Raw genomic sequence first — 14,703 nt, 5'->3', positions numbered from 1 at the left:
CAGCGCACTCTCTTCTTCTTTATAATGTGAGAAGAATGAAGTAGTTTTGCTACTCATATTCACACAGACTTCTCACTTCTGTTTTTTTTTTTTTTTTTTCAAGGCTGTTTTTTTTTTTTGGGGGGGGGTTGTATTTTTTTCAAGGCTGATCTTTGTTTTATTTTATTTTTAGTTTTAATCCATAATATTTTTGTGTGTGTTTTGTGTGTCAAGTTACCACAACACCATTATTATCTTGTATTATTTAATCTCAAGGAGATTGTTTGGTGTTGGTGTCCCTTGTTAATTTCACATTGTATTTTTGAAATGTACCTGCCTCCTCACAAACAAGGTTTGTAACAAGAGAATCTGGATGCCGCACACTGGATAAAGTTGAAAATTCTTCTTTATTGTAAAAATTGGATCATCAAAAATACAGGACAATCAGGCAGATGGTACAGACACAGCTGACGCGTTTCGCACTTTATTTCAACACAACCATTTTTTTACATTTTCTTGCACATATACATCTTGTGTTTTTTTGTTTTACACAAACACACACACATATTCATTTCTATATATATATTTGCTATTTACCCATTTAAGTTATTCGTTGTCGTTTAAATGCTATATTCATAAGAGTCTTTTCTATTGGGTAACACACTGATTCAACAGCAGATGCCGAGATCTTATATAAATGGCTTTCAGCTGATATTTATTACATGTGTAATTATATGGTCATGTGGCATCCCTTACAAAGATATATAAGATAGTCATTCCCATTATCTGTCAGCTATGAGTAAGCACTCAAACTAGAGTGCGAAACGCGTCAGCTGTGTCTGTACCATCTGCCTGATTGTCCTGTATTTTTGATGATCCAATTTTTACAATAAAGAAGAATTTTCAACTTTATCCAGTGTGCGGCATCCAGATTCTCTTGTTACAAACCTTGCTTCAATTTGCATTTAGCCAGCACCTGGGACTCCCCTCCTCTGAAGGATCCATTAAACACACACCTGGGAGCAAGTCTGTCTGAGCGGTGAACCACCTTCCCTGTTTTGTCCTCACAAACAAACTGTCCTTTTTTAAGGAAAACACACATAGGCGAGTATAATTAAAACAAAAAATCCTTTATTAAGGGCTCAGAACCAAACAAAGAGGGAGGCAACACTGGAGAAACATCAGGAATTGGCAAAGCCTTGGACCCCCAGGGCAGACATCAATTCTTTTAATGCAAAATTGGTGGCCTGAGGAGTCCATATCTAAGGGAGTGCAGTCTGGTCCAGAAGTCCCAGAGATCATGAAAGCAGCAGATGACATCTATGTCCCCAGGCTGTGGTACTACAAGAGGCTGCATCTTTTGTTATCTTTTGCCAGACCAGACTGGACCCAGGGTCATCACTCTCTGGTCTTCTTTCCACGCTTCCTTCCCGGCTGTGGCTCTGGTGTTGGAGATGTGGCAGGAGGAGTAGTAGGACCTGGAGGAGGAGGAGGACTATATGTGAGGTTACAAATGTTGGTAGCACATGTTATTTGGCCCCTTAACCCCTTATTGAGAGCTTCCAAAATTAAGGACTCACACAGGAGTCATTGGCCCTCCTCCATCTGCAGCATTTTGCTGTGAGGGCTTCTCAGGGCCTCTGTAGCCTTCCAAAAGAGGCCTATGGTAGCCTCCTCCAGGTTCCTCCTCTTCCTGCCACTTTGTCTTTGAAGGTGTAGGGGAGGGACCTGGATATCAGGCAGCCTGCTTGGCCTGGCCACCTCCTGGCTGAGACTTCCCTGTGTATGAAAAAGAGACATGGTTGTAGTTTTTGCATCATCAATCACAAGCACAAATTAGTACTCCAAACTAACATGTAGTTAACATCATTGATTGGACAACCATGAAGATTTAGAGGAATGCTATACCTGGCTCAAGCTGGGCTCCTCCACATGTTGCTGCCTGAAAGGCCCAGGTTGGGCTTCAGAAGCCTCAGCTGGGGGGGAAGGAAGCGTGGAAGGAAGACTGGAGAGTGCTGGCCTGGGTTCAGTCTGACCTGACAGAAAATGCAGCCTGTCATAGTACCACAGCCTGCGGACATAAATGTCATCTGCAGCTCCTGATCTCTGGGAATCCTGGACCTTCTTGTGCTCCCTTAGATAAGTGCTCCTCAGGCCACCAATTAGGATCTTCAAATAGGTGATGTCTGCCGTGGGGATCACCGTCTTCACAAATTCCAGCAATTGATCCAGCGCTGCTTTCCTCTTTGTTTGGTTCTTATATTCAGGGTGGTTTATCTGCCACAGACAGGGCAGCTCCCTGAACATATCAATGAAGATTGGCATAAAGTCCTTATCTTTCAAGATATCCATTTTCACTGCAAGACACAACACAAGACAAACCCTAATGTCAGCTTAAGGTCTTCTAAACTTGTGCAAATACAGGCCTCAATCTAGAAGCAGTATAGGCCCAATGTTAAATCTTACCTTCGTTATCACGATCAGCGCCTCCGTTACTCCTTCCTCCGCTCACAGATCGTACGTACTACGCTTTATAGACACTGCGCATGCGTGAAACTCTGCCCGCCCCTGACGTTCTTTCTAGTCTATTCCCCGTCCCTTCTCGTTCGGCGCAGTGGGGAAGAGCACATGGGGGAGTCAGAGCAGGTGTCTGATAATTACACCAATGAGGAGGAGGAGGAGGAGGAAAGCCCGGAACCTGAAACGTCCCGATCCAGAAGGAGACGATTTAAGGCATCAAATATGTCCTTTGGGGAGATGTTGGAGATGGTCGACATCCTGAAGAGGGCCGACTATGATGGAAAGTATGGACCTTACCCCAACCCCAATGTCCGAAAGGCCAAGATCATGGCGAAAGTGGTCAAAAGTCTTCACCGGAATTTCGGGTTACGTCGATCAGCTCAGGAAGCGGTGGTTGGACCTCAAATTAAGAGAGCACGAGCAGTACAGAAAGATCCGGAGAGTGCTGCAAAAAAGTAAGTAGTTGTGCTGTGTTCCTAGTCTTTTTGTGTTTATTACGTTCGTGCTGCTCCATGTGCTTTTCTTAACTGTTATCCAGTTTAAAATGTCAACTTTCATGTTCATGGGCACATTATTCGTTCGTATCAAACATTTTTCTTTCGGACTATAAAACACCATTGTTTTGGCCATATGCATTTGCCCACATTTTTTAGGGCCTACTTGTCTGAAAATAATTTGGTTGTGTAGATGGGTTTGTTACTAGAATGAAATGCAAACTAGATTCTGTGTAAGGAGAGGGCACCAGCAGCTGTTTAGACATCTGGACGCTGGAGCACTAGTGTGGGACACAAGAACACCCTTTTTATTAGGGGGCCAACACAGGTGCTCCAGTGTATACTATAGGGGTGTCTCCATCTGTGAAGCTTGTACAAAACAGGTAAAGTAATGAAGCTTGACAAAGGACACTAAAAATTCTACATCTTGGAACTCTGCCAAAACAGACAATTGTACCCCACTTCCAAGCAATGTTTCCTATTTATAGTTCTGCCATCAAGTATCTGTGTGCTAAGTATACCATTTTTTTTACATAGGGGAGAAAAGACTCGGAGGACACCCCTCATCCGAGGAGACCAGAGACCCCCCACCTCTGGAAGAAGGGGAAATGCACCCAAGACAAACAGAGCAGGAGGAGGAAGACGTGGTGGAAATTGGCACCACAACAGGTGAGTGTCTGCGACCACAGGCTCAGGTAAGAGATGGATGCCGGCATATTTATAATACATGTTTTTTTGTTTCTATCTTTTTTAGGTGATCGTGATGTTGTGGATCCAGATCCTTTTACCTTGGAAAGTGCACAGATCCTGATTGGGGAGATCATGGGGTGTAATAGGGACTTGGAAAACATCAAGAAAAACATCAATGATGTTCTTCAAAAAAAATAAGAACATCATTGATGTTTTGGGGAGAGTTTAAAACCCCTCCAAATCCCTTTGTTTTTTGGTGTGCTACCATTTTTTAACATTTTTGTCAAATTGGAGAAAAGCCAAATTTTGAAGATGTGTCAGTGTGTCAACATGTGCTCCATCACGGGAGATCAATGGACGCATTTTTGGGGTGCAACCCCTTCCTCAATAATAAAGTAGCTGAGAGGAAGGGGTTGCACCCCCAAAACACGTCCCTTGATCCCCCATGATGGCAGCTAGAACATGTTGACATTCAGCTATTTGTGTGCATCTTCAAAATTTGGCTTTTCCGGGGGTGACTTCACCCCATCTGAACGCAATATCAAACACAGTTTCTAAAGACTCATGTCTGATATCGCCTTCAAGTTCTACCAAATGTGAACTTTGTAAGTTCAAGATTTGTGTCTTTCTTGTTGGTTTTAAACATGCCTGTTTTATCTTAAATGGACATTTCTACTTTTTCTAATGTGACCCCAAAAATTGTTATACAACAAACATGTTGGTTTGTTTTAAAAACCTTTTCTAAATGCACATGTGATTGTGCAGGTATTAAAAAGATTGTTAATCAAGAATGTGTGGATTATTGTCTCGGTGCTACAACTCTAATTGCTGCTTTCTGTGACAATGGGTGTTATTTCCTAAGGGCAAATCCACTTTGCACTACAAGTGCAGTTTCAACTGCACTTGTAGTGCAAAGTGTCTTTGCCTCTAGTAAATAAAACCCAACAGTGCTTTGTATAAGGTTACACAATCACGCCATTTTCAGGACTCACCACATTTCTGTCAGGGTCAGCTAAAACAAACACAAGCAGTAAATGTCACCAAAGATTTGCTTATTTTGTTTTTTTTTATTCGAAAAAGGTTTTACACATTGTCTGGCATATTGATAGACCCCTACCCGCAAAGAATTCAAGGTATCTTAGCCGGACATCACGGGCACTCAGGGGGGGCAAGCCAGGACGGCCACTTTCAAACGCCGTCAGGGTTGGTTCATTTTGAATTCTGGCCTCAGGCCCAACTGAGCCAGCATAGTTGGCTGAATGTTGCTGTAAAAAGTTTTGTAGAACACAGCACGCCAGGATAATGTGATTCAGTTTGTACTCCGCCATATGTATGGGTGTAAGAAATAGGTGGAACCGGCTGGCCATGATTCCAAACGTGTTCTCCACCACTCTTCTGGCTCTGGCCAGCCGGTAATTAAAAACCCTCTGGTCCGGGGTGAAGGTCTTCATCGGGAATGGCCGCATAAGATGGTCCCCCAGCGCAAAAGCTTCATCCGCAACGAAGACGAATGGGAGTCCTTCCACATTGTCTTCTGGAGGTGGCAAATCCAAGCTGCCATTCTGGAGATGCCTGTAGAAATCCGTCTGGGCGATGACTCCACCATCGGACATCCGGCCATTCTTCCCCACGTCCACATACAGAAATTCATAAGCAGCCGACACCACCAACATCACAATACTATTGAACCCCTTATAATTATAATAGTACAACCCCGAGTTGGGTGGTGGGATGATGTGGACATGTTTCTCATCAATTGCCCCTCCGCAGTTAGGAAAGTCCCACCGCTGGGCAAAGTGGGAGGCCACAGTCTGCCATTCCTGTGGCGTGGAAGGAAACTGTGGAGTAAAACAAAAAAAATAGTCTTTTTGCACGTAAACATGGAAAGCAGATTAGACACAAACATTCTTGACCAACATCAAGATAACATTTATTTATGGGAATTTTTAAAGACCAAAGTATAAGGTATACCTATCATATTCCCCCTCCACCCCCCCTCTCATGGGCCATTTCTAACATTATAGAGGGGGGGGAGCTCTTGAACAGGTAACCCTCTCCACTTCAGAGATGGCTATAGTGTGTATGGGTTTGGCAAAGTCAGCAGATAGATGATTGAGGATAGATAGAGAATTTTTATCAGCTGACTTAGCAGTTGGGGGGAGGGTTAAAAATGATTTGGGGACCCCCCAAAAAAAGCCTCTGGCACTCTGCCTGAATTTGAAGCACCAATCACATTTCAAAACATTTTAGGGTTGTTTGGTGTAAAGCACTACTATGGAGCTGATAAAATACATTGTTAAGTGACTACATGAGGTGAATATAGGGCAGGAGACCATGCTGGGGAGGTAAGTGAAGGCAAATATGTATGAAGGACAACAAAAATAATTAAATCAAAAACCAGCATGCATGAGAACAAAGGGGACATTCACAGCATATTACAATCATGGTAATTAGGGAATTGTCAGGAGACTAGTAGACCAGACTGTGTGGACTGCACAGAGATAACCCAAAACACATGTAAGTGAATAGTGATATTTATTAAAATAGGTGATAATTAGAAAATACAAACAGTGAACAACCAACCCAACAAACCCACCAACAACAACAATATATACAGCAAGGGGCAATACCGGAATCACAGATGTCAGCCAGGCCAGGGTCATACACAGCAGGTCAGCAAGAACAAGGGATATACCAGAGACATAAACGTTTAGCCAAGCCAAGGTCATACACAGGAAGATCAGTAAATGAGGGACAGGGAACCAACAGGACAGAGAGGGGATGGATCGGGCTGAAGGGGTACAGGAACACAGAAGGGATCGGGTCAGGATAAGCTCGGGCACAAGGTCAAATGCAGGCTCAGGATCAGGTAACAGGCGAACAAGGTCAGGGCTCAAGGAGAGAGATACCAAGGCAAGCATATGAGGGCTTGCTGGGTATTTATAGGACTGGCTATGATTGACTTCAAGTCACACCTGAGCGCAGGGAGTGTTGTCTGCTCCATACTGCCAGGATCCATGCGCTGGTGGACGTCAGTACTGCGGCCAAAAGATGAAATGACACCAGCAGGGAAATATTCTCCTGACAGTTCAACACTGCCAGGAGACACCTGCTGGTGGACCCCAGTACTGCATGCCAAATGATATATCTTACCAGCGGATGGATCCTTTCCTGACAGGAATGAGGAAAGAAATACAATATATTAGCAAACATTATATACAATAAAATGTGATATTAAAGGATAAAAATCTTACCTTCATATACTCCTTCTGCAGGACCTGTATGATGGCAGAACAGGTCTCTGGGATAATGATCCCCAGAGCCTGGGGGGAGATGCCTGTCGAGAACTTTAAGTCCTGCAGGCTTCTCCATCGCCAAGTACCGCAGGGTGGCGACGAGCCTCTGCTCCGGAGTGATGGCTTGCCTCATGCAGGTATCCTGCCTGCTGATATAGGGGGTTAGCAAAGCCAACAAACGGTGAAATACGGGATCCGTCATCCGGAGAAAGTTCCTGAAATCGTCAGGATTATTCTCACGGATCTCACGGAGCAAAGGCATATGACAGAACTGGTCACGCTGAAGCAACCAATTTTTGGTCCATGAACTCCTCCTCACCCTGTTCATGGACTGGACTTGTGTCAAGGTCAGGACCCCAACACCAAGCCCCCGCACAGCACGAACTCTACGAGGAGTACGTATTCGCAACATGGCTAGAAAACGGTCGGCTGCTCAGAACTAAGTAACAGGACGCACTGAAGAACAGCAAGGCCTGTGAAGAGCGACCTGAAAAACAGTAACGGACGAAAAAGAACACAATGACAAAGTCACGCGTAGCTTGCTTGCACGCACTGAAGAGCAGATACAAACCCACAAGCACAAACTGAACAGCAGAAAACGATCTGAAAACCAGGAGTCTGAAAAAGCGTGAATCGTCTCCCACCAAACTTTTACTAATACGAGATTAGCAAAAGGAACCCAAAGGGTGCCGCGCTTGGTTCTGAACTGGCCTTTTCTAGTCTCGTTGTACGTGGTGTACATCACCACGTTCTTAGCGATCGGAAATTCCGACAACTTTGTGCGACCATGTGTACGCAAAACAAGTTTGAGCCAACATCCGTCGAAAAAAATCCTAGGATTTTGTTGTCGCAATGTCCGATCAATGTCCAACCGTGTGTACGGGGCATTAGACATTTGTCACCAAGCTTCTCTATTGGAATTTTTCTCCTCTATTCTTGTTCCTTTCACGCTCAGAATTTAGAATTTTCTTAAGTTTCAGTTCATGTGAGAGACTAAATCTCCACACTGAGGCCACAGACAGCAATAAAACCCGACAGGGGTTCTATCCCTTCCCCACTCTATCTAAAACAAAAAGATTTTTTATACACTCTAATGAAAAAAGCAACAGGGGAAGCACCTTATAGTGACCAATTGGAATCTGTTTTTTGTAACTGAAATTAGACTGTTTATGGGTAATTTTCTATTCTTTCTATACCTTACTGCACATCACTTACATTTGCACTGTTCTTAATAGTATGGCACACCTTTCATGTTCTCAACTCCTTTCAGACTGCAAGTTCACATGGGAAAGACTCCTTGCCATTCATCCAATCGATTGTTGCATTTAATATCTGTGTAAATTCTACGACTTGCACAATGCTGCTTTAATAAACTTCACTGTATCCAATATCAACAAAGCTCACCACCACATATGTCAGCCAGCGCTGTTTGCCATGAACTTCCTCTTTCATTCATCTGTTAGTCACTACTCCTATACACACAACCACACTCACACAAATAACCAAAATGATCATTCTTCACTAAATAGTTTCACAAAAAAGTCATTGTAGTTACTGTTAGGTGTACTGGAAATGAGTAAACATTCACTAATCTTCCTCTATTTCAAACCATGTCAAATGCAGGTTCATTACAAACTTTATGTTCATCTCATCTAAAAATAATGTTTGAATGTGAGAAACGTAAATGCTAACTTCAGCTTCAGCTTTAAAAAAAAAAAAACATATATACATATATGTACATATTTTTTCAGCTAAAAAAATGTGTATTTATTAATATATATATATATGTAGCGCTGGTATATTTACAATCTACCGCAGGTTAGATAAATTTAGTAAATTGTGTGTTAGGAAGGTTAAAAGTTCGCCTCTGTTCCAGCTTGGCTGACGTTGTGCGTGCTTCCGTGCTGACCGGTGGGTGTCGCTGTTACCACTGGTCAGTGTTGGAAAGGCAACGTGTCGAAGTGTATAGATGCTCCTCTGTCTCGGAGACAAGCTCGGTGGAGGTGGTCCTCCGAGTTGCATTCTGGGAAGGGGGTATTTATGGGACAGACGTCATGTTCTAGGGTTTCTTTTCTACAGCCACCTGCTGGCCCTCCTGGCCGACAGGTATGCGTTAAGGAGCTACCTCGTGGTCCTCCGATCGGGAGGCCCACGATACAGCGGCGCACGGGTGGGTCCAGAGGCTTGTCTGGGGCCTACCACCGCAGCCGAGGAATGGTCCTGAGCTGTCGGTCCTGTGTGACGAAGCTGGGCGGTCGAGGAGATCCCAGGGGAGGACCCGTCTTGGAGAGATCATGCAGCGTGCTGGTCTATAGAGGGGCCTGGTGACTCAGTCGAAGGACGTATCCAAAAGAAGTAACTATACAGCATAGTGTTGCCGGTTCGGCTTAAAGATTCAGGCACTGTGACTGACTTTCACTGCAGAGAAAATCTGATACATCCTGTGGCAGAGGATTGTGCGGATTTACCCCCAAACGAGTCTGTGGCAGAGACTTTTGATTTGTGCTGCGTACTGGCTGCTAGACCGGTGAGAGAGGCCTATCCAGACGAGCAAGGAGTGTGTCCCACAAGGGGCGTTCATTCCACCTAGTTATTTGAATTCTACCAGGACACCTGTCGCTAAGATTCTATAAGAAGATATTTGAGTTTCTCCTGAAAGTTTCCTTTTCCACCTCTTTCCTGCTACTTCCTAAAGTTTGTTTGTTCAATAAAGCATTGAAAACGTACTCCAGTGTTGGTGCGTGTATCGTCCAGAAGTAAACTCAACGGAACCCCTAGACCGGTGCCGGTGAAACCAAGGGAAGCAAGGTGAAGGTAACAGACCCGCTTAAACTAGCAGCTCCACCGTGAGTTAGTGCTATATATATATATATATATATATATATATATATATATACACATAGTTTTTTTTTTTTTTACTAAAGCCTGCAGAGCATTGCATCTGTGATCAGCAGATCATGGCTGCATTGTCAGGCTCCTGTCTTCCCCTACCTTTGTGCCCATATCCCTGCACGGGCTTTCTGTTACAAAGCTAGAGGAAGAATAAATGGACTACGAGCCTGCTGATGCTCCAAACTTTCAGCACATTCAAACTACAAGTATGTTTGCTGTGGTGGTAGACAGGACTTTTTCATTTTCAGATTTCTGTGAATGAATGATGTGACTGTGTGGGTGAAGCCCCGCACAGTCGTGCTGTTTTAAAAAAGTGACAGCTATTTCAGGGAGAAGATCCCCCACTCGCTGTCACAGAGGGGAGTTCTGGTGACGGGAGGCGGGTGCATAGGAACATGTTACACCCTAAATGTGAGCGTAACGTAACATGCTCCTAAAGGTGAACTTATCCTTTAAAAACCCACCTATACCCATACAAACCAATGTAAATTGCGGGAATATGGGTCAAGTTCTGACAACCCATTCACTCATCTCCACCAATTAGGATGTAATTTCAGTTGAACTGCTACATACACTTTGATAAAAGGGATTCAGAAAAGTTGGAAAATAGATTTCTGTTAGTTACATCAACGATACTTACAATGGATTTCATAAATTTTAAGTAAATATGTAACTAGCTCAAAATGATTATAAAGTCTATTTTTTTCCTTTAAAAATAACAAACATGTTATATTTACTTGCTCTGTTGCAGTGGATTTGCACAGAGCATCCCAGATCCTCCTCTTCTCGGGTCCCTCTTCTATGATCCTGGCATTTCCCTCCTGTTTAGTGCCTGTTATCTGGGGCTCCGTTGGAGAGATTTATCCTCACTTCCTATCCTTCTGACATTGATTTGCCAGACAGGGAGTGAGGGGAACTCTCCAACAGCAACACGGACAGAAATCAAAATTCTTTTCTTTACTAGGGGAAGGTCAGATCCCCAGTCAGATTTTAATTCTTCTCCATTTCTTTGTTTTTTCCCCTTGCTCCTTGCCTGATGAAAACATTGTCAGCAGGATGAGAAGCAAGGAAGCTGTACATTGACTGTGCAGACAACAGAGCTGTAGGAGAGGCCCACCCATTACCGGAGGGTGGTGGGTAAAAGCCCAGTCATCCTGAACAAGAAGAGAGAGTAGCAATGGTTAATCTTTATTACAAGAAACTTCTGTACAGAGGCAAAACTTCACACTGGATTACAGCACAGATCTGGAAGAAATACACAAATATATAAATCAGGAGCAATATTTAAAATTATTTATATTTATATAAAATATCACTCACATTTAGGAGGCTTTTAGCCGGCTTTGTGGATGGTCAAAACCTGGAAATAGTATTTAGGGTCAGTGGCTCAGCAACAGTTGAATAATAGAAACATAAAGGCTAGGTTCACATATGTGCAGGTCAGAACCTGCAGGCAAAATGAGCTGCTCTTTTGCAGATGCGTGGGGTGCTAATAATTCTGTGTTGTCTTTATTCACCATAAAATGCAGCGCATATTGTAATGCGTTAAAACTGCATGGTGTCACAACACATGTGGTTCCTTGTGGCTGTATTTTTAAAAAAGTGTTGAGGGCATTTTTTCCCATGTTTCCCACAGGTGCAGCAGCCCATTCAATTCAACTACTTACCTCCCGTAGGACGACCATGGATGTCCTCGGGCTTCAGTAGTCATACCAGGATGATGCCTGCACCTACAGGCGATTCCCAGTAAGGCAGAAGTGATCCAAGTGGCTAATTAGCCACTCAGTTACTTCTGCGGGTGGGGGAAGGGGGTCCCACCTTTTCCGGGCTCTATTGTCCCATCGCATAGGCCGGTAACGTCGCAGCTGGTGGCGATTGCTGCACTGAACAGAGAGAAAGAGGAGCTGACATTGTTCCTCTCTCTCTGTAACCCCAGAAACCGGGAGCAATGAGTAGTTTGTCACTTTCGGTTCCGCCTCTTTGTTTACCTGGTCACCAGTGGCCAGAAAAGTAGCTGATCATGCCGATCTGCATCTTATCGGCTGCATGGGAGGCTAGAGGAGAGATTCGGGGTCTAATAGACCCCGGTTCTCTCCATAAAGAGGAATAGTCATTCCCATGCTGTCACAAGTGAAGTTGTTCATTCCTTGTGATAACAAGTTCATCCCAAAAAAAAGTGTAAAAAAAAATAATAATAATAATAAAAATAATAAAAAGAAAAAAAAATGTAATTAAAAAAGTAAGGCGCCTCTGTCCCACCGTGCATACGCGCAAATGCGAATGTATACACTACTCCCGCACGCATATGTAAACGGTGATCGCACCACACATGTGAGGTATTGTCGCAAACATCAGAGCAAGAGTAATAATTCTAGCACCAGACCTCCTGTGCAACTCTAAACTGGTATCCTGTAGAGGCATTTAAAGCATCGCCTATGGAGAATTTTAAGCACGGTAGTTTAACACCATTCCACGGGCAGATGCAATTTTAAAGCGTGCTATGTTAGGTATCTATTTATTCAGCATAACATTATCTTTCACATTATACAAAAAATTGTGATAACTTTAGTGTTTTGTTTGTTTTTTTAGTTCATGAAAGTGTTCTTTTTCCAAAAAAAATTGCATTTGAAAAACCGCTATGCAAATACCGCATGACATAAAAAAATGGCAACTCCCACCATTTTATTCTATAGGGCCTTCTATATATAATGTAAAGTAATTTTCTAGCAAAAAAAAAGGAGATTTGTACATGTAGGAGCGAAGTGTCAAAATTGGCCCAGATACAAAGTGGTTAATAGGCTGCTGTGCCCACGCAAATGCGCCCAAACAGACCTGCACATATGTGAACCAAGACTAAACCCACTTACTCCCTGTAGCATGTAGATACCACAGCAACACGTTTCATTCAGTGCCCTTTTTGTCAAGCTAGGTTTTCCTGGTCTAACCATTACTGTGGTGTGGAGGAATTGATCATCTGTTGCAGTGCCGCTGACCCCGGTTACAGAGGTCTTGGGCATGTACAAAGCTGTTTCAAAGTCTCCTAAATGTGAATGAAATCTGTTACATTTATATAGAAACAGGCTTCTTTAAATATTGGGTCAGATCTGCACACCCTCTTATGTTGTATATATTTCAAGGTTTTCATCAGAGCATTCCCTGTGCCATTGCTAGAGAGCTGAATGGAAGATTTTGATGCTTGATGAAACAATTTTTGATCTATAAACTCAGGAAAATACCAAGATGAACTGTCAAGCGTGGAACAGATGAGTTTTTATTTCTTGTAGGAAATACACTAGGGCCACCATGATTCAAGTAAGAATACATGTTTTTTTTTTTATTTGAACAATATTTGCTTTTTTTCTGGAGTGTTAACTCTACATTTAGCAGAATTGAACATCCTCAATTCTAACTTCTGTTATAATCTACAGGTGGATCAGAAGCTACCCACACACATATATGCCAGGCACCTAATTTATAATGAATTGCAATCTTAGTACATGTGAATATAATAAAGACTACAAACAATTTAAAACCTTCAATTATATTATATAAAATTGGAATTGATTAGAATAGTATAATCACACAAATTGCCATAGTCAAAGGCTAAGCTTGGAGAGAAATTATCACATAGATAACAAGTCTTTGGTAAATAAAACAATTTGCATGGTGGTCTTTTTAAGTGAGCTGAGTGATATATAGAAGCATTCTGTAAATGTTATTTGCATTCGTTGTGTCAGTGTTTCTGAACAGCCTTCAGGTACTCAAGGCTAAGTATAAAGGCTAAGAAAGCTTTTTTTAATGTTAACTGTGTCTCATTTATAGCAACGGTTGTAATAATCTTATCCTTGTAGCTTCACTAGCTCAGTTCTTTGAAATATACTATGTACAGGCAAGTAAAAATCAATACAAGACACTGAAAGTCCTCAACGTGAAAAATAAAAAATAATTGTGAGGTTAAAAAATTGACTACGGGTTAGTTATTAAAGCAGTACACTTTTGGTCAAGTGAGCCTATGTTCATACCCAAATATGTGTAGTGGAATTAAAAAAAAAGGAATATCCTTTACACTTTTTTGAATGATGTGAATACAGCTTTGATATGCAGCTCTTTCCCATCAAGGAAAATGTCAGGGCCCATTTACACTATTGCATTTTAATGCACGAGTTCCAATACACGAAAAATATGTGTCATGGTTCGACATAATATAGTGTTTTAAAAACTACATGTCTGATTTTTTTTCCTGCATTTTAGAGCATTGGGAGGCCCATGGATATCAATGGCAATGCAGTGGCCGTATTCATGGGTGGTTGTAGACAGTTGTAACCACAAAGCTTGCTCAAAGCAATGACAGCCTGACAACGGCCACAGCTCTCTATGACTTTTCACATGCAATTGAAAATGTAACGATTATGTGCTGTTAGCGACAGATGATCACCCCTGAATACAAACAGTTCCAGGGGTGATCATCTGTGCCTAACTGCAGGTAACCACTCCACGTACAGGATGAATAGACAGCTGTGGACAGTCACAATCTGTCATCTGTGGCACTAATCGCAAGTGTGAATGAGGTCTAACGCTACACTTCTATGCACACGCATGGTTTTAATTGGGCCTTGACGCTCCTCTGATAGCTTACCAATGTAACCTTTCTTTCTGACTCTCAATATGACACTGTATTTTACTCTTAAATCATATTACCTAGTCTACTTTCTTCTTTCAGCAAGTACGTTCTCTCTCTCCTTTCTCCTTTCTCCTCAGTTGTGCTATTTCTGCTCTGTCTTTTTGTTGGAGATACAACAACTTACAGCTTAGCTTATTGACTGCAGTTCAAA

This window comes from Aquarana catesbeiana, linkage group LG05 (assembly GCF_042186555.1).
Source record: "Aquarana catesbeiana isolate 2022-GZ linkage group LG05, ASM4218655v1, whole genome shotgun sequence".
Taxonomy (NCBI): domain Eukaryota; kingdom Metazoa; phylum Chordata; class Amphibia; order Anura; family Ranidae; genus Aquarana; species Aquarana catesbeiana.
Note: the sequence above shows the minus strand (reverse complement) of the source record.